Source organism: Erinaceus europaeus, chromosome 5 (genome assembly GCF_950295315.1).
Source record: "Erinaceus europaeus chromosome 5, mEriEur2.1, whole genome shotgun sequence".
Taxonomy (NCBI): domain Eukaryota; kingdom Metazoa; phylum Chordata; class Mammalia; order Eulipotyphla; family Erinaceidae; genus Erinaceus; species Erinaceus europaeus.
This window is the reverse complement of record NC_080166.1, coordinates 26,840,592-26,862,313: the sequence shown is the minus strand read 5'-3', so window position 1 is coordinate 26,862,313 and position 21,722 is coordinate 26,840,592. Positions and strand designations below refer to the sequence as shown.

Below are 21,722 nucleotides of genomic sequence, written 5' to 3'. Positions count from 1 at the left end.
ACCACGAGAAGCAGATTGTTTGTGTTTCTTTCACAGGAATCCCGGAAAAACCATCTGAACCCCTGCACACCCTGACATCACTCACTAGATGGCACGACTACCGTGGCACACCCCCTGAAACCCTAGATGTCACTCAACGCGATCTGAAGAACCTGATACACAAACTCCAAGGACAGAACTTTCTTCATGCCTGGTTACCGTTCCTGCTTCTGACCTGCTTGTTACGTGTTGGCAGTTCCAGCTAGCTATCTACTAAAGAGCAACATTCCAGCGGCTGACCTCCCTCATGCAGCGTTGCATCCCCTGCCAATTCTTCCCCTAGCCATCTACTTCAGACTGAGACTTGTATCGGACTTTCTGACACACCCTATATACATTTTACACAATTTTGAAGCAGCTTATTTCTCTTCACGCTGCTGGTTTTTCATAGACTGATCCTGAGTAATTCATAGACTTTACAGACTGTTGCCTTGATGACTATACAATGCCAAATAGCCCCTCTGTTTGGTGGGTCATGCCTCCCGCCTCCCCCTCATTATATACCCTTGCCCCTTTTCCCACCCAAATAGGGAATGTTCCTTCACACACCAATCCTTCCCTTCACACCACACTGGCTTTTACTTCTCCCCTACTTGTCCCTTCCTATTTTGTTATATCATTTAGGCTTATGCCCAAAAGGTTTCTGCCCCATGATAGTCTTTTATAGACTTTGTACATCTTATGCAATTACTAGATAGAAAGATAGAAAAGATGTAGAGATATTGTGAAGAGATGGTTGAGCAGGCTGCGCTTAAACCTATGAGATGAGTCTCTCCAGGTAAGTCTCTCTCTCTAAAGAGGGGTTGAGCACAGGAGGACACATAAATCTCACAAGGTTGGCAGCCATTTAAGCCTTCCCTCCTCCACAGAAAGTCCTACATCTTCCCACCTGAGCATGGCATTCCTCTAAAACATTTAAGCCTGCTCCATTCCATTTTTCTTTACTGTGTCCATTTAGATATAAAGGGATAGGAGGAGAGCCCGGCTAGCTTAGTCGGTAGAGCATGAGACTCTTAATCTCAGGGTCGTGGGTTCGAGCCCCACGTTGGGCGCCAGATGTTGTTGCGGCGGTCTGGTGTCGGGCTGCACCACGGAGAAGAGAGCGGACGTCCAGAGCAAAGGGGTACACAAATCTTTATTATAGGATGGGGGGGGAGGTTTGGTTCAGACCACATGGAGCCAGCCGGCAATGGTTGACCACGGGGGGAGAGCAGGGAGCGAGACCTCAGAGAGGGAGAGCCGAGAGCCCAGAGAGAGAGAGGGGAGGGGTGAGGGGGCTTTTTATTGGGCGACAACCAGGGGTGACGTGTAGGGCCAGGATTGGTTGAAAGGGGGCACTCTAGGATTTAGCCGGGCATAGAAAAACCTGGGGACGGAGACTGCATCAGAATAACTCCTCAGCAACACAAATCAGTGCATTTGGAATAAACAAAAACAAACAAAGTAAAACAAACAAACAAAAAACTAAAGAGATGTAGGGAACACCATGAATGTCAGAAACATGTCTGGATCTTTGTAAGAAATCTTGAATTCCTGTATTAATGACCTTGATGTCTTGTGATCTTACTCTATCGGGTACTTTTATTCTTTCTGCTTTTACTATGTTTCTCTAGATACATTCATCAATATTTCCTCCTAGTTTTCTTTTTTTTTTTTTTTTTTTTTTTTTTTTTTTTACCACCAGAGTTTTTGTCAGGTATAAGTGACTACTCCACTGTTCCTGGAGGAGATATTTTTTTCTTTGTTTGGACAGTGATGAGAGACAAAGAAAGACAGGGAGAGAGGGGAAAAGAGAGAGAGAGAGAAGGATTGAGGCAGCGCTGAGTGGAGGCATGTCTGGTAGACTGTACATATTGCAATGCTCAAGGACCTGGGTTTTATCCCCCAGTCCCCACCTGCAGGGAAAAAGCTTTCTGGTGGTGAAATAGTGTTGCAGGTGTCTTTCTGTCTCTTTTCCTCTCTATCTCGTCCCACTTCATTCTTGATTTCCAACTGTTTCTATCCAATAAATAAATTTAAACAAATAAGAAAAGTAAAAATTTATATATAGAGGTGAGACACCTGCATTACTGCTCCAAAACTACAATATAGACCCATAGGCCCTCATTACTAGGGGTTTGAACCTTGGTCCTTAAGCATCATAAGAATATATGCTCTTCCCAGGGCCGGGCAGTAGCACATCCAGTTAAGCGCATATGGCACGAAGTGCTAGGACCCATGGAAAGATCCCGGTTCAAGCCCCTGGCTCCCCACCTGAAGGGGGGGAAATCATTTCACAAGTAGTGAAACAGATCTTAGGTGTCTATCTTTCTCTCCCTCTATCTTCCCCTCCTCTCTCAATTTCTCTCTGTCTTATCCAGCAACAATGACATCAATAACAATAAGAATAATAACCATAACAAAGATAAAACGAGGGCAACAAAAAGAAAAAAAAAGGCCTCCAGGAGCAGTGGACTCGTGGTGCAGGCACGGAACCCAGCAATAACACTATATGTATACTTCCTGATGTGCTACCTTTAACATTTAAAGATCACCCTGACCCCCTATTAATACAACTGAGACTAAGGATATTGGAACTATAGTCATGCCTTTTACTTTCCACCAGAGCCTAATGATATGAGCCACCTTCTAATCTCAACCATTTCTACAGAATTCAGCATCTGAATTTAAAACTTATGGTAGTGTGGGATTGAACCTTGGACACTGGAGCCTCAGGCATGAGATTCTCTTTGTATAACCATTATGCTATCAAACAAACAAACAGAAACATCTGATGGTATTTTTAGTAAATTTATTATGTTGGGTGGTAGTTGATCAAGTAATTCATGTATTTATGATTGAGTTATTTTCTAAGTTCAATATTACTTTATTGAGAGAATTATGAGTTTTCAAGATGGTTGATAAAAAAAAATTCAAGGTGGCTCTGTAGCGCAGTGGATAGCACATTGGACTTCTAGTTATATATAAAAAAAAATTCACTCTGTGTCCTCCCAGAGAAAACAGAACACTGGCAAGAAATTAAGAGTCAGATAGATTAGAATGCTTAACTAGCAGATCTGATTTGCTTTCTTTCCAAGTGACAACTACACAATTCAGTATTTTGTTTTATGCTTTTAGCCTTTGTTGGTCTAGCCCATGTGCTACCTATTTATAAATATACGTCAAACAGGGCATGCTGTCTCCATTTACAAAAAGCTTAGAAAAGACTACTGCAACCATATATTTTAAAACCTTTAAGTGCACTTGAAAACATACAAAGAAAACACAGGACAAGCTTTTGGAGAGCCAAATTTCTCAAATCATTTTTAAAACGTGTTTGAAATTTTTCTGAAACTGTTGGCTATGGTGCTGACAATCTATAGTAATTATACCTATGATCAGATGATTATTTCAGGTTTATTAAACACAGATTTTAACAGGTTGCAGGTACCAGTCCCAAACAATTTGGTTGGAGCCCCAAAAAACAGAGTTTGAAATACTTACTGAGGCAAGCCAAGTGATTTGCTTTAATCAGGAATCAGGTGCATGATAATATCTCCACTCATCTAAATACTGAGATGATTGTGGTCATGTCCAATAAGTGGACTGGGCTTGAACTACTGGATCCAATTCAATTTGCTCCATTATTATTGCTTATGTAATGTCTGTAATGTAGCAGCGAGTAAATTATCATTTTATGAACTGTCCCTGATTCCATAGCACATCATTTCAAATAAATGCCTTCTAGGTGTATACTAAGTGGCATTTGGTATGATATATTTGCAAAGAGAATTAGAAAAGGACTTTAGAAAATTGAGAATGCAATTGTCTAGGACATCAAAACCATTTTCTTTTATCTTTTAGCATCAGTATGGTGATCAATAACAACAATAACATTTCATGGAATGCTTTAATAAATGTGTCATATAGTAACCGTTCAATTAAGAAATATAAAACATTAAATACACTTAACATGTATTTTGATGCACTGTTTTAAAACACTTGGAACTCGTTATTTCACAAAATTAACGGAATAATAACACTTAATTTTTTATTTTATTTATTTTTTTGAGAGAAATGCAGAGAGACACACATAGAGAGAGAGAAACACCAGAGCACTGCTCAGCTCTAGTTTATGGTGGTTTGGGGGATTGAACCTGGGATTTAGGAGCCTGAGGCATGAGAGTCTGTTTGCATAACCATGATGCTGCTTCCCCTGCCCCCAGAATAATAACATTATGCACAAAATATGCTATTATTAAATTTGAAGTTACTTTTTCATTGAAGAACACTAAAAAATACTTAAGATCACATTAAATAATCAAGAAAATACACTTCAAGTATTTTGTACTTCAAATTAAAAAATAAAACTCTTTTGGTAATTCACACTTAAATTACTCCTAGTTAAATGTCTAAATTACTTTAAAAGATGTGTTCCTAAGTGCATGTGGAGACTGAAATATACTTGTAGAGAAATATGAAGTATGGAGTCTGATACAAATATTTAAAGATAAATCAAGACTGGTAATTGAAATTTAAACAGCATTTTTGAATCAAGATTGCTACACAAAAATAATATTAGAAAAAAATTATCAGACAAATAACAGTTAAAGAATGTCATTACCACAAAGCTATCTCTGTGAATAATACTGTTAAGGGAGGAGGCAGAATCAGGATGGCTGCATGAGGACTGACTAGGCAGGCTGTCTTCAAGAATTCTGTTCACATCCTGGCATCTGTGAATGGAAGTGGGATTTTTAGGCCAGTAGGATGGAAATTTACAAAGGAGGGGTCAAAGATAAACAACAGTGGAAAAGTATAACCCATTTATTAATTGCAAAAAGGTGTTGGAAAGGACAAAGGTAAACCAAGTGGTGAGTTTCCTGCTCCACCCTCCACATGTTCATTCCCAAGCCCAGAAGAAGCTTATTTAGGAAGCAAAAACAGCCAGTGAGACAAATAACCCCTCCATAGAAAAATCTATCTGGGCAGATTCCAGGATTAAAATTTTTCCCAGAGAGTACATCTTTTGTTACCTATTCTAGTCCTGACTAACAGATCCAGATCAGAAACACTCTGACAGATCAGCCTACCTACAAGCAAGACAGACTGATAGGTCAGAAGACAGGATAGATGCTTGTGACCTTGCTTGACTGCAACTGAACTGCAGAAATCCCTGAAGCAACTTGGCAGACAGATTGGTCTGCCCACTAAAACAACCAGACAGCCACCTCTTCAGCCTAGACCTGTCACTCACCATTGCAGCAGAGACTTGCAAATATAGGAACTTTGGGAACCCAGGGAAGTTTCATCAAACCAATGTTCCTTAATTGTTAGCATACACATGTTCTATTAGTTTGTTTATACCTTCTCTGGTTCTCTGTGTATACTTCTATTTGCTGCAGTTGGCTGTTATTTTTGTTTGTTTGTTATTGTTTTCTCACAATCATTTATTTTTCTCTTCAGTTTGAATACAGGGGACCGTACCTATCATTCTCTTCCCATCTCTGTCTTCTCCTCTCTCAATTTCTCTCTGTCCTAGCCAATTAAAAAAAGAAAGAGTTAATAGTAGTGTATATTAACACCATTCCCACCACCAAAGTTCTGTGTCCCTCCCTCTCCCCCCACAGTGAAGCTGAACATCTACCCTCCCCCTCTCCTCAGAGAATTTTATTTTGGTGCCATACTCCAAACTCAGTCATATTCTGATTTGAGTTTTCTTTTCTGATCTTCTCAACTTCCATTTATGGGTGGGATCATCCCAAACTCAACTTTGTCTTTCTGGATTATCTCACTTAGCATAATTCCTTCTAGCTCCATCTAGGATGGGTTAGAGAAGGTGGATTCATTGTTCTTAATAGCTGTGTACTATCCCATTGTGTATATATATCACAGCTTTAGATTAACTGATAGTCTTACAAATCACTATATAATTCATATAAGAGGGGGAAAATGGATTGACTATGTCGAACTTTTTGATGCATAGACCATAACTCTATATAGTTTCCTTCAATCTAAGCACTTAAGAATTCAGATTGGTAATCGGACTGAATTTTAAAAGTAGGCTCAAATTGTTGATACATCTCTAATAATGACTTATTCTTTGAAATACTAAATCTCCTAAAAGCTTAGACCAGGTGTAACAGAGCAACTGGTAGTGTCACTTTATAAGACAAATTTGTATGTGAAGAGCATTATCAGACATAAATTATGGTGAGGTTTTGTATGAAATAGCAAATCCTAACAATGATATTTTCAAAGCTAACCCAATTGCCAAATAATCTGGTTATAGCAACAACTGTCTATTGCCTTCTTAAACCCTAAGATAGTAGGAACCTTCCCCATTCTCTACAAAACCCATATTTCTCTCAGTCCTGGAACCTCTGGGGTGGGGCTCACTTTCCTCCATGCTTCTCTCAATTCATAACAATTGATACTGCATCTGCTGATCCCAACCTAGTCAATGCAACCAGTACCACCTCGACATGTTTCACTTCAGATGGTGTCCAGAGACTTCAGGCATGGAACCCTTCAGCTTCATTACTTTTGTGAGACTTCTCCTGGCTCTTAGGACTCCTTCATTCCATTTTGGGTGGTACAATTCCTAACAAAGCCTCAGAACCTAGGTATAGACCAGGGTTCATGAGATAGGGCTTATGTACACATGTATCCATAAATTGAGGGGGATATATACCTTAAAGCAATAGTGCATAACAATTTTCAGTAAGTCAGTAAATGTAGCAAGCAGGCAAATGCAACAAGTACAAAGACTTAAAAAAGACACCATAAAGTACCTAATTAAATAGTTTCCACTTAGACCTAGACTCTCTCCTCACCTACTTTCTATTTAACTTCCCTCAGTCATTCCAAAGCCAACCTTGTCAGACAAAGTAAGAATTACATAAGCTGGATAGAGGGAAGAGATCATCATAATTTAATGATGACTCTTTAGTCACTACCATAACACTACATTACCTGGAGCCCTAGTCAGGGATTCCTGGGGTTTCCTAACAGACATGAAGGGCTTAGACCTCTAACAGATCCCTCTCACCACTGTCACTGGTCATCTCCATCAGGATCAACATAGTAGACCCCTTTGCGGGCCCCTTCAGGACCTTGCTCGCAATGTATATCAGCATTGGTAGGGACTGTTCCATTCTCTGAAAGGAGGGTAGGCAACATAATATACCATTTGAGAAAGATGGATCCTGAAATTAGTGCAAGAATGTTTCTAGCTGTGACCACAGAATGTAAGCCCAAACCTACAGGGATGTAGAGATTACGTAGGCTCTTCTTCTTCTTCTAGCTTTTGCCCTTCTTCCGTAGCCAGTCAACAGCGTCAGGTTGAGCCTGATGTAAAGTTTTGAGACCTCCTTTGAGTCTGGAGAGGTGGCAGTCATTGACTATGTGGGTCATAGTCTGTCTGTAGCTGCAGGGGCAGTTCGGGTCCTCTCTGGCTCCCCATTGATGGAACATAGCAGCGCACCGGCCATGGCCTATTCGATAGCGATTGAGGAGGGCCCAATCATAACGTGCTAGGTCAAAGCCGGGTTGACGCTTGCAGGGGTCTGTGATGAGGTGTTTGTTCTTTACCTCAGCTGACTGCCAACTCTGTTTCCAAGAGACTGGAACAGAGAAGTTCAGTGTAGGCATAGGGGACCAGATTGGGTGATGAGACGTCAAGCGTTGGACAGGGTGGGCGAAGATATCCGCGTATATTGGCAGGTCCGGTCAAGCGTAGACGTGGGAAATGAACTTAGATGATGCCGCATCCCAACGAATATCTGGTGGGGAGATGTTGCTAAGAACTGGCAGCCATGAAACTGGGAACATAGGCTCTTATGCAGAATATTGGCACCAGATCAAATCAATGGGGTTTACAGTTAACAGTATTTATATACTTTTCTCTTATTTGGGAGTTATTCTCTCCCCTTATCCAGCTTTCTAGTCCTTTTTCCAACTATGACAATACCTTGGATCCTCCTGCATGCTAGCTGTCAAACTAAAATAAATAAACCCAAGGCCTCCTTGGAATATATATACCGAAAATAGACCTACTAGCTTTTTCCAAAATGGAGATACTCTAAATATTCATCTGAAATATTCTTGCTTTTAGGTTCATGATTACTCAACAACTTGTTCTGCTTTATACCTTAACTCTTTTTTCAGCCACCAGGTTCCAGATGATACCATGATGTCAGCCTGACTTCCCTGGACAGATGAGCCCACCAATGTGGCCTGAAACCCTACCTCCCCAGATCCCTGACCCACTAGGGAAAGAGAGAGACAGGCTAGGCGTATGGATCAACCTGCCAACATCCATTTTCAGTGGAGAAGCAATTACAGAAGCCAGATCTTCCACCTTCTGCATCCCACAATGACCCTGGGTCTATACTCCCAGAGGACTAAAGAATAGGAAAGCTATCAGGAGAGGGGATGGGATATGGAGTTCTGGTGGTGGGAATTGTGTGGAGTTGTACTCCTCTTATCCTATGTTTTTTGTTAGTGTTTCCTTTTTATAAATAAAAATTAAATCAAATAGAAATGTACCTTTACTTTTTGTAGCCTTACATAGTATTAGTGAATATTTTATTCATTCATTTAAATTCCTCTAGACAAATTATTTTTCATTACAACTAATGCATTATTGCAAATACCACCTAGTATTTATCCATGACACAGAAAAGATATACAAAAATTTTGCTTATATTACTAATGTATTTTTGTTTACTTGTTAAAGACATTATTTCCTAAAGTATTTTTCCAAAAGATATTTTGGAATTTCATATTTTTTCTTACTTGAGATGCATTATAATTGTAATTTTATTATATTCTTTTATTACCTTGGTTATTGAACCATATATCATTATGTATGAGCATACTTAATATTTTTTATGTATATTACCATTTAATTGCAAATTACCTAGCCTACTTTTTCAGATATACACTTTCAATAACTATAATTTCAATAATGGTAGTCTTATATTTATATTTTTCTTTGTATATAGCTTATGATGAAATTATGTAGTTTATTAAGTTTAGGTGGATGTTTGAGTATATGGGAAATTAAATTTATTTTCTTTTATGGTTATATTTCTTGTATTTGGATTACTTTATCCTCTCTTACTTTGCATTCTTTCTCCCATTATTTTGTTTCTCTTTTTTTCTATTTATTTCCTGCCTCAGTTTTTTAGTTGATATATTTTCCTCCAATAGAGTACTTTCTTCCAGTTAGCTTATTAATCATCTAGTAACTTTATTCATTTTAAATATATCATGTTCATTTAAGTCTATATCCCAGACTTGTATACAAGGTTTTTATTTTCTTTAAAGATAATTCATTCCTCTGTGTAATCCTTCAGACTTAAGGGATTATTTAGAACTACCTTTTTTAAAAATTTTTTATTTAAGAAAGGATTAATTAACAAAACCATAAGGTAAGAGGGGTACAACTCCACACAATTCCCACCACCCAATCTCCATATCCCACCACCTCCCCTGATAGCTTTCCCATTCTCTATCCCTCTGGGAGCATGGACCCCGGGTCATTGAGGGTTGCAGAAGGTAGAAGGTCTGGCTTCTGTAATTGCTTCCCCACTGAACATGGGCGTTGACTGGTCGGTCCATAAACCCAGTCTGCCTCTCTCTTTCCCTAGTAGGGTGTGTCTCTGGGGGAAGGTGAGCTCCAGGACATATTGGTGGGGTCTTCAATCCAGGGAAGACAGGCCAGCATCCTGGTGGCATCTGGAACCGGGTGACTGAAAAGAGAGTTAACATACGAAGCCAAACAAATTGTTGAGCAATCATGGACCCAAAGCTTGGAATATTGGAGAGGAAGTGTTAGGGAGGCACTCACTGCAAACTCTAGTGTACTTCTGTTTTCAGGTATATATTTTGCAGTAGTTTATGGATACGTGTGCACATAAGCTCTTTCTCACAGAAACTGGTGTATATCTAGGTTATGGGACTTTGTTAGAAAGTGAACTACCTGAGATGAAATTAGAGTGTACTATAAAAGGAAAGGTCTCACCCAAGTAATGAAGCTGAAGGGTTGTCATTCCACACATGAAGTCTCTGGACACAGTCTGAGGTGAAGCACGTTGAGGTGGCAATCGTTGCTTTGGTTAGGTTGTGATCGGCGGATGCAATATTATTTGGTGTGGATTGGATGAAGCATACGGGAAAGTGGGCCCTATCCAAGGGTTCCAGGACTGGGGGAAGTAGAGGCTCTATAGTGGAGATGTGAGGTTCTTGCTGTCTTAGGGTTCAAAAAAACAATCGATAGTTAATGTTATCATCACTTTATTTGGTAATTGGGTTAACTTTGAAAAATCCTTTTGTTATGATTTGCTGTACAGTATCCAGTATCTTGTATATAGCTGTGCTATTGGATGCTTCTAATCTACTTGGTCTAGGCTTTTGAGAGAGTCCGCATATCAAATAAACAGCCTATATATTAAAAAGATTCAGTTTGTGTTTTGAGAAACTTTGAGACATACAATTGATTTTCCCCCTCTCATATTAATTAACTACTGATTTATATGTCTACATTTTGCTAGTAGTGTACATAAACACCATTCCTACCACCAAAAGACTGTGACCCATCCTTCCCACCCACTCCCACCACCCATTGGCCCAGGAGGCTGCATGTCTGCCCCTCACCACAGGGTTTTTACTTTGGTGCCCTACTTACAATTTGATCAGGTCCTGCTTTTAGTTTCCCTTTCAGATCTTCTTACTCAACGTCTGTTGATGAGTGGGATCATCCCATACTCATCTTTATATTTCTGACTTAGTTCACTTAACATAATTCTTCTAGCTCTGTCCAAGATGGGTCAGAGAAGGTGGGTTCATTGTTCTTGATAGCTGCATAGTATTCCATTGTGTATATATACCACAGCTTTCTCACCCACTCATCTGTTGTTGGGCACCTGGGTTGCTTCCAGGTTATAGGTATTATGAATTGTGCTGCTACGAACATAGGAGTACACACCTCTTTTTGGTTGGGTGTTATGGAGTCCTTGGGGTATAACCCCAGGAGAGGAATTACTGGATAATATGGAAGGTCCATGTCTAGCCTTCTGAGAGTTTTCCAGACTGCTCTCCACAGAGGCTGGACCAATTTACATTCCCACCAGCAATGTAAAAGGGTTCCTCTGTCCCCACAATATCTCCAGCATTTGTTGCTGCTGTCCTTTTTGATGTATGCCATTCTTACAGGAGTGAGGTGGTATCTTAGTGTTGTCTTAATTTGCATTTCACTGACAATCAGTGACCTAGAGCAATTTTTCATATGTTTGTTAGCCTTTTGGATCTCCTCTGTAGTGAATGTTTTGTTCATATCCTCTGCCCATTTTTGGATGGGGTCATTTGCTTTTTTGGTGCTAAGTTTGCTGAGCTCTTTATATATTTTGGTGATTAGTTTCTTGTCTGATGTATGGCATGTGAAGATCTTCTCCCATTTGTGAAGGGTCTCTCTGTTTGTTTAATAGTTTCTTTGCATGTGCAGAAGCTTTTCAATTTGATGTAGTCCCATTGGTTTGTTTCTGCTTTGGTCTTCCTTGCAATTGGGTTTGATTCATCAAAGATGTCCTTGAGGTCTATGTGGTAAAGTGTTTTACCAATATTTTCCTCTAAGTATTTGATTGTTTCTGGTCTGAAATATAGGTCTTTGATCCATTTGGAGTTGATTTTTGTTTCTGGTGAGATAAAGTGGTTCAATTTCATTCTTCTGCATGTTACAACCCAGTTTTCCCGGCACCATTTATTGAAGAGAGCCTCCTTTTACCATTTAATCTTTTGGGCCCCCTTATCAAAGATTAGATGCCCATAGGTGTTGGGATTTACTTCTGGGCTTTCAATTATGTTCCACTGGTCTGTGTGCTTATTTTTGTTCCAGTACCATGCTGCTTTGATGATGATGGCTTTATAATATAGCTTAAGGTCTGGAAGTGTGATGCCTCCATTTCTGTTTATTTTCCTCAAGATGGTTTTGGCAATTCTAGGTGTTTTGAGGCTCCAGATAAATGATTGTAGTGTTTGTTCTATTCTCTTAAAGAAGCTTGGTGGAACTTTGATGGGTATTGCATTAAATTTGTATATGGCTCTGGGGAGAATATTCATTTTGATGATATTTATTCTTCCAATCCATGAGCATGGGATATCTTTCCATTTCTTGGTATCAGTTTCTATTTCCTTGAGTAGCGATTCATAGTTTTCAGCATACAAGTCTTTCACTTCTTTGGTCAACTTTATTTCTAGGTATTTGATTGATTTTGCTGAAACAGTAAATGGGAGTGATTTCTGGATGTCTTCTTCTTCAGATTTAGTGTTTGCATAGAGAAATTCCACTGATTTTTGTACATTTATTTTGTAGCCTGATACCTTGCTATATTGCCTAATAACTTCCAGTAGTTTTCTGCTGGATTCTTTAGGTCTTTCTATGTATAATATCATATCATCTGCAAATAGTTAGAGCTTGACTTCTTCCCTTCCAATCTGTATTCCTTTGATTTCTTTCTCTTGCCTGATTGCTATGGCAAGAACTTCCAATACTATGTTGAAGAATAACGGTGACAGTGGACAGCCCTATCTAGTCCCCGATCTGAGGGGGAATGCTTTCAGCTTCTGTCCATTGAGTATGATGTTAGCTGTAGGTTTGCTATATATAGACTCCACTACCTTGAGGAATTTCCCATCTATTCCCATTTTTTGTAGAGTTATGAGCATGAATGGGTGTTGGATTTTGTCAAAGGCTTTCTCTGCATCTATTGAGATAATCATGTGGTTTTTGCCTTTGCTTTTATTGATGTGGTGAATGACATTGATTGACTTACAGATGTTGAACCAGCCTTGCATTCCTGGGATGAATCCCACTTGGTCATGATGAACAATCTTTTTGATATGTTGCTTTATCCAGTTGGCCAATATCTTGTTTAATATTTTGGCATCTATGTTCATCAGCGATATTGGTCTGTAGTTTTCCTTTTTTGTTTTGTCCCTATCAGCTTTTGGTATCAGGGTGATGCTGGCTTCATAGAAGGTGGAAGTGAGTATTCCTGTTTCTTCAATCTTATGGAATAGCTTAAGAAGTATGGGTATTAACTGTTTCCTGAAAGTTTTGTAGAATTCATTTGTGAAGCAATCTGGTCCAGGACTTTTGTTGTTGGGGAGGTTCTTAATAACAGTTTCAATATCTTTGTCTGTTATTGGTGTATTTAGATTTTGTAGTTCTTCTTGGTTCAGTTTTGGAAGGGCATAGGTTTCTAGGAATTGTTCCATTTCTTCCAGATTCTCTAGCTTGGTGGCATATAGTTCTTTATAGAAGTTTCGCAGGATTCTCTGGATTTCTGTGGTGTCAGTTGTGATATCTCCTACATCGTTTACAATTCTATTAATTTGAGTCTTCTCTTTTTTGTTTGGTGAGTCTGGCTAGGGGTTTGTCAATTTTGTTTAATCTTTCGAAGAACCAACATTTGGCTTCATTGATTTTTTGTATGATTCTTTTGTTTTCGATGTTGTTTATTTTTGCTCTAACTTTAGTGATTTCTGTCCTTCTGGTTGCTTTAGGGTTCCTTTGTTCCTCTTCCTCTAAGTCCTTGAGGTGTGCAGTAAGGTCGTTCATTTGAGCTTCTTCTTGGTGTTTCATATGTGATTGTATGGCTATAAGTTTCCCTCTCAGTACTGCTTAAGCTGTGTCCCAAATATTTTGATAGGTTCTGTCTTCATTTTCATTAATTTCCAGGAACATTTGAATTTCCTACTTGAGTGAGTCTCTGACCCAGTGGTTCTTAAGCAGCATGTTGTTTAGTTTCCAAATTCTGTGCCTTTTAATAATTTTCTGTTTGTTGTTAAATGTTAGTTTTGTTCCACTGTGGTCTGAGAAGATACTTGGGATGATTTTGATGCTCTTTAATTTATTGATGCTGTCTTTGTGGCCTAATATGTGGTCTATCCTTGAGTATTTGTTATGTGGATTTGAAAAGAAGGTGTATTCCAGGTTTTTGTGGTGGAGCAGTCTGAAAATGTCCAAGAGGTCTAGTCTGTCGATCTCTTCACTCAGTTCTCTTGTATCTATATTGGTTCTCTGCTTTGTTGATCTGTCTAAGTGTGAGAGTGGGGTATTGAAGTCTCCCACTATTATTGTATTACTATTGATGTATTTTTGAAATTCTTTTAGTAGGTGCTTAATGTATTTAGATGGTCCCTCATTGGATGCATAGATGTTAATAATTGTTAAGTCTTCTTGGCTGATTGTTCCTCTAATGATTATGTAATGCCCTTGCCTATCTTTTATTACTTTATTTAATTTAAAATCTATCATGTCTGAGATAAGAATGGCTGTTCCTGCCCTTTTTTGTGGTCCCTTAGCCTGTATGATAGTTTTCCATCCTTTCACTTTAACTCTGTGTTTATCTTGTTGTGTCAGATGGGATTCTTGCAAGCAGCATATGGTTGGGTTATGTTTTCTGATCCATCCCCCCACCCTGTGCCTTTTTATGGGTGAGTTTCAGCCATGAACATTTATTGATATTATGGATTTAAGTATTGTAGTGCCATTGTTCAAAAAAAATTGTTTGCTCTGATATATTCCCAGTATTATAGTGATGATCTTGTTTATAAGAGCTCTTTTAGTACCTCTTTCAGGGCCAGCTTGGTGATGGTTACCTCCTTTAACTGTTGTTTGTCTAAGAAGGTTTTGATCCCTCCATCTATTTTGAATGAAAGTCTAGCAGGATATATTATCCTTAGTTGAACCCCTTTTTCATTCAGGGCTCGATAAATATCTTGCCACTCCCTTCTGGCTTTTAGAGTTTGAGTGGAAACGTCTGCAGATAATCTTACGTGTTTTCCCTTGTATATGACTTTTTGTTTCTCTCTTGCAGCCTTTAGAATCCTTTCTTTATCCTTACTTCTTCTCACTGTGACTATGATGTGTCTTGGTGTCTTCAGGTCTGGGTTGATTCTGTTTGGTACTCTCTGGGCCTCTTGAATCTTGATGTCCTTTCTTTTATTCAGGTCTGGGAATTTTTTTTTCTATTATTGCCTCTAGAATGTTTGCTTCCCCTTCCTCTCTTTCTTCCTCTGGCAGGCCAATTATACGAATGTATAATCTCTTTTGAGATCATCCCATATGTCTTTGTTGTTTTTTTCAGTGATTCTCAATCTCTTTTTAAGCTCTTTCACTTCTTTCTTTGTTTTCTCTAACTCATCCTCTGTCTGACTAATTCTATTTTCTACTTCTGTTAGTATACTTTCCCTTGCCTCAGCTTCTTTCTTCATTATAGCTATTTCAACTTTCAGTTCTCTAATTGCCTTAAGATAATCTGTATTTTCTTGGGGGTCTCAACTGTTGTTTCCCTAATACTGCCCTTCCTTTCCTCCAATATTGTTTTCATTTCTGTGATTAATAAGTTTATTATTGCTTGCATACTTTTCTTATCTATGGTTACTTCTGGCTGATTTGTAGTTTCTTCTGGGCTCTTGTCTTCATTCATTGGAGTAGCAGTTTTATTTGTTTTTGATCTACCCATTTTTTTTGATTTATGTGTTTCTTTTTTTTTAATGCTCTGTTGTTCCTCAGTTGTTGTGTCTTGAGTACAAGTAACACTGTACTAAATACCTTTATGACAATTGCACTCACCAACCTCAGGAATTACAGTAGCAACTGAAGCAAGTATTGAAGTAGTTTAATCGTTACCAGTTAGCCAAACATTTTCTCCAATCCATGAAAATGTAGTAACCAAATCCCAGTGAAGAAAGAGAAAGGAAAGGATAGCAAGAATAGACAGTTATGCAAATCTACTATCCACTGTATATTCTAGGGGTAACAAGAGGGCAAAGGGAACTAGAGCAGAGATACACACATAGAGAATCCACTCTGAGTCAGATTTCTTCCCTAAAATAATTCACAAATTCAGAAAGGGAAAGAAGGAAGAAGTGTATGACAAGATTAAAAAAAGAGAGAGAGAGATGAGAGAGAGAGAAAAGGGAAAAGATAAGAAAAAGAGCTGTAATTAAAGAGCAGTGAAAGGAAATTCCCAAATGTGTATCAGTGAGTTCAGAAAAGCACACTATGTTGTGGGGGCTGGGGGCTGTGACATTGGAAGCTGTAGGATTAAGGAAGAAGGGATGACAAGAATGAGAAAAAAAAGAAAGAGAGAGAGAAAAACAAGAAAAAGATAAGAAAAAGAACTGTCATAAAAGGGCAGTGAAAGGAAAGGGTTTTTTTTTTGTATTTATTTTTAATTATTTAATTAGCTATGTGGGCTGAGGTGTGTGGGGGGGGTTGGCTACTTAGAACGAAAAAAGGCCAGAGGTTTCAGAAGGGTATAGACTTAGAATTAATGATACTCCCTGGTGGGGCAGGAATTTGGTAAAGAAATGGAGCTCCCCTCCCCTGCTAGGAGCTGGTCCCCAGGGACTGGTTATGGGGGGTGGGGGGGCTGGGAAGGAGGTATGCTTGAAAATTAAAAGGAAGAAAAAAAATTTTTTTCCCCTTTTTTCCCTACTCTAATTCTTAACCCAAGTTAAGTTACAGTCACCTCCTTGGTGTCACCGCTAGGACCCCTTATTGGCTGGCCTGCTAAAGGCAGAAAATTCTACTGTTTCCAGGAGATGTGGTCAGAGCTCAGCCACTAGAAGCTTCTCAGTCCGCCATCTTCCGGGAAACCCCAAACTACCTTTTTTTAAAAAAAATAATTTCAGAGAGCTGGGGAGACGGTATAATGGTTATGGAAAAGACTTTTATGTTTGAGCCTAGGAAGTCTTAAATTCAATCCATAGCACCATCATAAGTCAAAAATGAGCACTGCACTGTCTTCTCTCCCTCTCTGTATCTCTTTCATTAAAACAATTAAATATTAAAAATACAGCTATTTAAACTATTTTGTATCATTCTCAATCATTTTCTAATTTTTGTATTTTTATCATAAAGTTGATGTTACTTTTCTGTTAATGGAATGTGTACTAAACTAAAATTGACATCAATAAAATACTCCTAGAAATTGACCCAAAAGTTGAGTTTTGGGAATTTTCTCATTATGACATTTGACTACCATAGAGTTCTGCTTTCTTTGACAGTATTCGAACTGTCACTTTTGACCTCCACAAACATAGTTATAACTTTAAAAAAGATACCATAACAGACCCTTTATAGAATACTTGCATGCTGAATAATAAAAATGCAATCTGTTTCAAATAATGGTAGGTCACCAAGAAATTTTCCATACCAATCAAAAAAATTACTTAGTATGTTTTTATGACATGAGATTCATATTTATGAATGTTATACCAACACTGTACTATGAAATTTAGGCCACTGGTTGATAAACAATGAGAATCTGAATTTGGAATGAAGACATCTGGTTGGGCTCAGATGAAATTGACATTATAAAAATCCCAAATCACATTGAGACTTATCAGTGGCTATAATATACCTTCTGTTGTCTAAATTTTCTTTTTTTTTGACTCCAGGGTTATTGTTGGGGTTCAGTGCCTGCATCATGAATCCACTGCTCCTGGAGGCCATTTTTTTCTCCTTTTGTTGCCCTTGTTGTTGTAGCCTTGTTGCAGTTCTTATTGTTGTTGATGTTATTCGTTGTTGGATAGGACAGAGAGAAATGGAGAGAGGAGGGTAAGACAGAGAGGGGAAAAAAATGATAGACACCTGCAGATCTGCTTCACTGCCTGTGAAGCGACTCCCCTGCAGGTGGGGAGCCGGGCTCAAACTGGGGTCCTTAAGCTGGTCCTTGTGCTTTGCGCCACATGCGCCTAACCCGCTGCACTACCGCCGGACCCCTAAGTTTTCTTTTGTGTGAAAGGCCTGGGATAACTTCTCATGGTAAAAATGTCATTAAATGCAATGAAAATATCTTTAAGACCTATCATGTGGTGGAATGGTAGTGACCCAGTCACAGAAAGTTGATTCATCTCCAGAAAACAAATGCTGTAACAAAACAACCTAAACAGTTTCATCCGAGAACACCTGGGATTTCTGGTAAAGAAAGGAGAATAACACTATCTGAAGGTTGGTGACTGTGGACAGTGACAGTAGGAGGGACAGAAGAGAAGCAGAAACTCATCACTATTTTTTCCAGGAGGCAACGTATTTGTGTTTGCTTTAAATGCACATGGGAATTTTTAAAAAGGGACCATAAAGAACCACTCAGTGACCAAGTTTGGAGTTTGGGACAACTCTTGAATGAGCCTCAGGGAGCCATCCAGGTACCTGGGCTGAAATCTTTATCATTAAGGCAGGCAGGAAGCCTACCAAAGTCTGAAGTGTTCTAAGTACCATAGAGAAAGAGAGTCAGACCACCCTGAAGGCGAGGAAGTGACTTAGAATTTACAGCAGAGTTCCCACTATTAGGAATCAGTCCAGGAAGAAAAGGAGGCCTTGGATTTTCCCCATACAATGAGACTAGGGCTCTGTTTAAGGGACAGCTGGCACCAAAATACTATATCATTTCTTCAATCAAGTATTATCTGCTAAGCAAGAACAGAAACCAAAACAGATAAGTGAAAATAGGAAAATGTTGGTTGTGCAGCACCAAGGTGGAAGACAGAAACCTAATAATGTACACCTGGAGTACCATCATTAGAGAAAGAATTTATGGCATATATTATTAGGAAATTCACAGGGATGCAGAGGTCACATAGGTTCCTAAGCTGAATATGGGCTCCAGATCAGATAAAATCGATGGGGTTTATAGTCAACAATATGTATAAAGTTCTGCCATATTTGGGAGCTACTCTCTTCCCTGATCCAACTTTCTGGTCCTTTATCCAGGCATGACATCATCTCCCCAGATAATAACTTGGAACCACCTGCATATCAGATTTCAGGCTCAGGGAAAATAAAATTAGTATAGTCATGGCTCATTTGGAATATAACTAAAATAGGCCTACTAGCTATTTACAAAATGGAGACCCCCCAACTCTTCATCTGCACTATTCTAGCATTTAGACTCATGATTAGTCAACAATTTGTTTGGTTTCATATGTTAGCTCTCTTTTCAGTCACCAGATTCCAGATGCTACCATGAGGCCAAACAGCCTTCCCTGGACAGATGACCCCACCAATGTGTCCTGGAGCTCTGCTTCTCCAGAGCTCTGCTTCCCTAGAGCTCTGCCCCACTAGGGAAATAGAGAGACAGGCTGGGAGTATGGATTCACTTGTCAATGCCCATGTTCAGAAGGGAAGCAGTGACAGAAGCCAGGCCTTCCACCTTCTGCACCCCACAGTGACGTTGGGTCCACACTCCCAGAGGGATAAAGAATAGGAAAGCTATCAGGGGATGGGATGGGATGGGATGGGATGGGATGGGATGGGATGGGATGGGATGGGATGGGATGGGATGGGATACAGAGTTCTGGTGGTGGGAATTGTGTGGAGTTGTACCCATCTTAGCCTATGTTTTTTGTTAATTTTTCCTTTTTGTAAATAAAAAATTAAAAAAAATACAAAGTTCTTTATTTGACATGGAGAAATGAGTAACACACACACACAAACACAAACACATACAGACAAACATGCCTTCAAAGAGTTACTTAACTGGAAAATGGAAAACTTGGAAACAGAATTACAGGGTGTGAAGGGTACTATGAATACAACCCAGTCTCAAATACCTAACCAAGAAATTAAATTACTCATGTTAAAGAGAGAACATCAGAAACACAAGACAAATTGGCTACAGTCTTTGACTTAAAAGTAGAAGTAAAAAAAAATGCTTTAGGAAAAATGAAGCAACTGTTTAAGAGATTGAAGACTCTATTAGAAAAGCAAATATAAGGATTATAGGGGTTTCAAGAGGAGTAGAGAGAAGGAAGGGAGAAGAAATCATATTCAAATAATTAACATAAAGTTTCCAAATCCCAGATATGGTCAGGATGAAAATGTACTGGAAGCAGATAGAACTCCCAATTATTTAAGTCTAAAATATCAAGGCACATAAAAATACAATTATCAAAAGTTAAGAATAAAGGGAAAATATTCCAAGTTGTTAGGAGAAAGAAGAATGTCACCTATAAAGGTAGTGTTGTCAGATTCACATCAAACTTTTCTTCAGGAACCATAGAGGCCATGAGAGAATTTAGTAGAATATTCAGTGTTTTAAAAGACAACTGCCAACCTTGCAAGACTATTGTTAAAATATGAAGGAGCAATCAAAATAGTACCAGACATACAAAAACTAATGGCATTTTCCATTACCCAATCTGCCTTTCAAAAGTTATTAAAAGTTATGCCACAGGGGAAAAAAAAAGAATATGCAACTCTCAACAAATGGGTGCATATGCATAGTAAACAGAGTCAGGAACATAACCCATGGAAATATGCAGCAACTTTAAAATATGAAAGGGCAGGAAGGAATAGATATGTTTAAACAAAAAACAATGAATCAAGAACAGTTTGAAAAATTACATATATTTATATGCATAATATTTTATGTATGACATAACCATGTGTATATTCAAGCATAACATTCATATGCATATAGTTATTTATGTTTTTCTAAATGCTGTCATTTTCTCTTTAGTCCTTTTTTATTTTTTCATACTTTTTAATCATCATTTTTATCAAATATAATACCTTAGAGGTTCTTTAATATGGTGTATGTGTTCAAAGACTCTTGGTTTTATAATGTTTGCCCATTACTAAATAATTTACATGTCTCTCTTTTTAAAATGTTTTTATAGTTATTTATTTTCCCTTTATTTCCCATTTTTTCTTTTTTATTGTTATTATAGTTATTATTGTTGTTATTGATTTCATCATTGTTAGATAGGACAGAGAGAAATGGAGAGAGGAGGGGAAGAAAGAAAGGAGGAGAGAAAGATAGACACCTGCAGACCTGCTTCACTCTTATATGTCACTATCAGATGGTTTCACTCATATGTACAATACAAAGTACTGGAACATATTAACATTCTAAAAAGAAAAGCAACCAAACAGTAGCTAAAGCTTTTCAAAACTATGGTGTTAAATATTGTAACACCTGGGGGGGGCACAAAATGGTAATGGTGGATATGGTAATTGCATGTTCTTTTAACTCATTATTAAATCACTAATAACATTTTAATAGAGCTATACAAATACCATCAGATGTGTTTTTCAGGCATAAAAATGGACATGACAAAAAAGAAACAAAAAAGATATAAAGCATTGATAAATTTAACCACTGTAATTGTTTTCTTTTGAATGAATAAATAAATAAATAAATATAGGGGATGCCTCCATTGAGAAGGGGTGGTTAGTTCCAATAGAGATTTTGTAGCATCTTAAATTATGGAAATACAAGTGACAACAATTAGCCACTATAGCATGAGAACATAAATGCCTTAGGACAACAGGGATGCATTTGTAGTCATCAATTATTGGTCCATAGATATATTGTTATTGGTTAATTGATCTTGGTGTTCCGAGCTATAATATAAAAACACAGTCAACAAGAGAAATAATTGGTAAATATAGCAGAAAAAATTCTAGTAGCCAATAAACCTAATCGGGTTTGTATTACCACAATTAGGAGACTGAGCTTCTTGACTTCTACACCTGAGTCAAATAGATTGAGAGAAACTTGTATAAATGGAGAGGTTGTGTTCTCTTGAGAAATAGGACCCTGTGTCTTTGCCACAAAGTTTATTATGGCCTGGGATTATAAATAAGCCTGGGATTATGGAATAAGCCTGGAGGAGAGGGACAG

General features: G+C 38.3%; 1 non-coding gene across 1 annotated transcript; it reads left to right on the top strand.

The window, feature by feature from the left end:
- The first annotated feature begins 1,018 nt into the window (after nucleotides 1–1,018).
- Nucleotides 1,019–1,091, top strand: TRNAK-CUU (transfer RNA lysine (anticodon CUU)). Its single transcript has one exon. It is a non-coding gene; the product is annotated as a tRNA-Lys (tRNA).
- The last annotated feature ends 20,631 nt before the right edge of the window (nucleotides 1,092–21,722 follow it).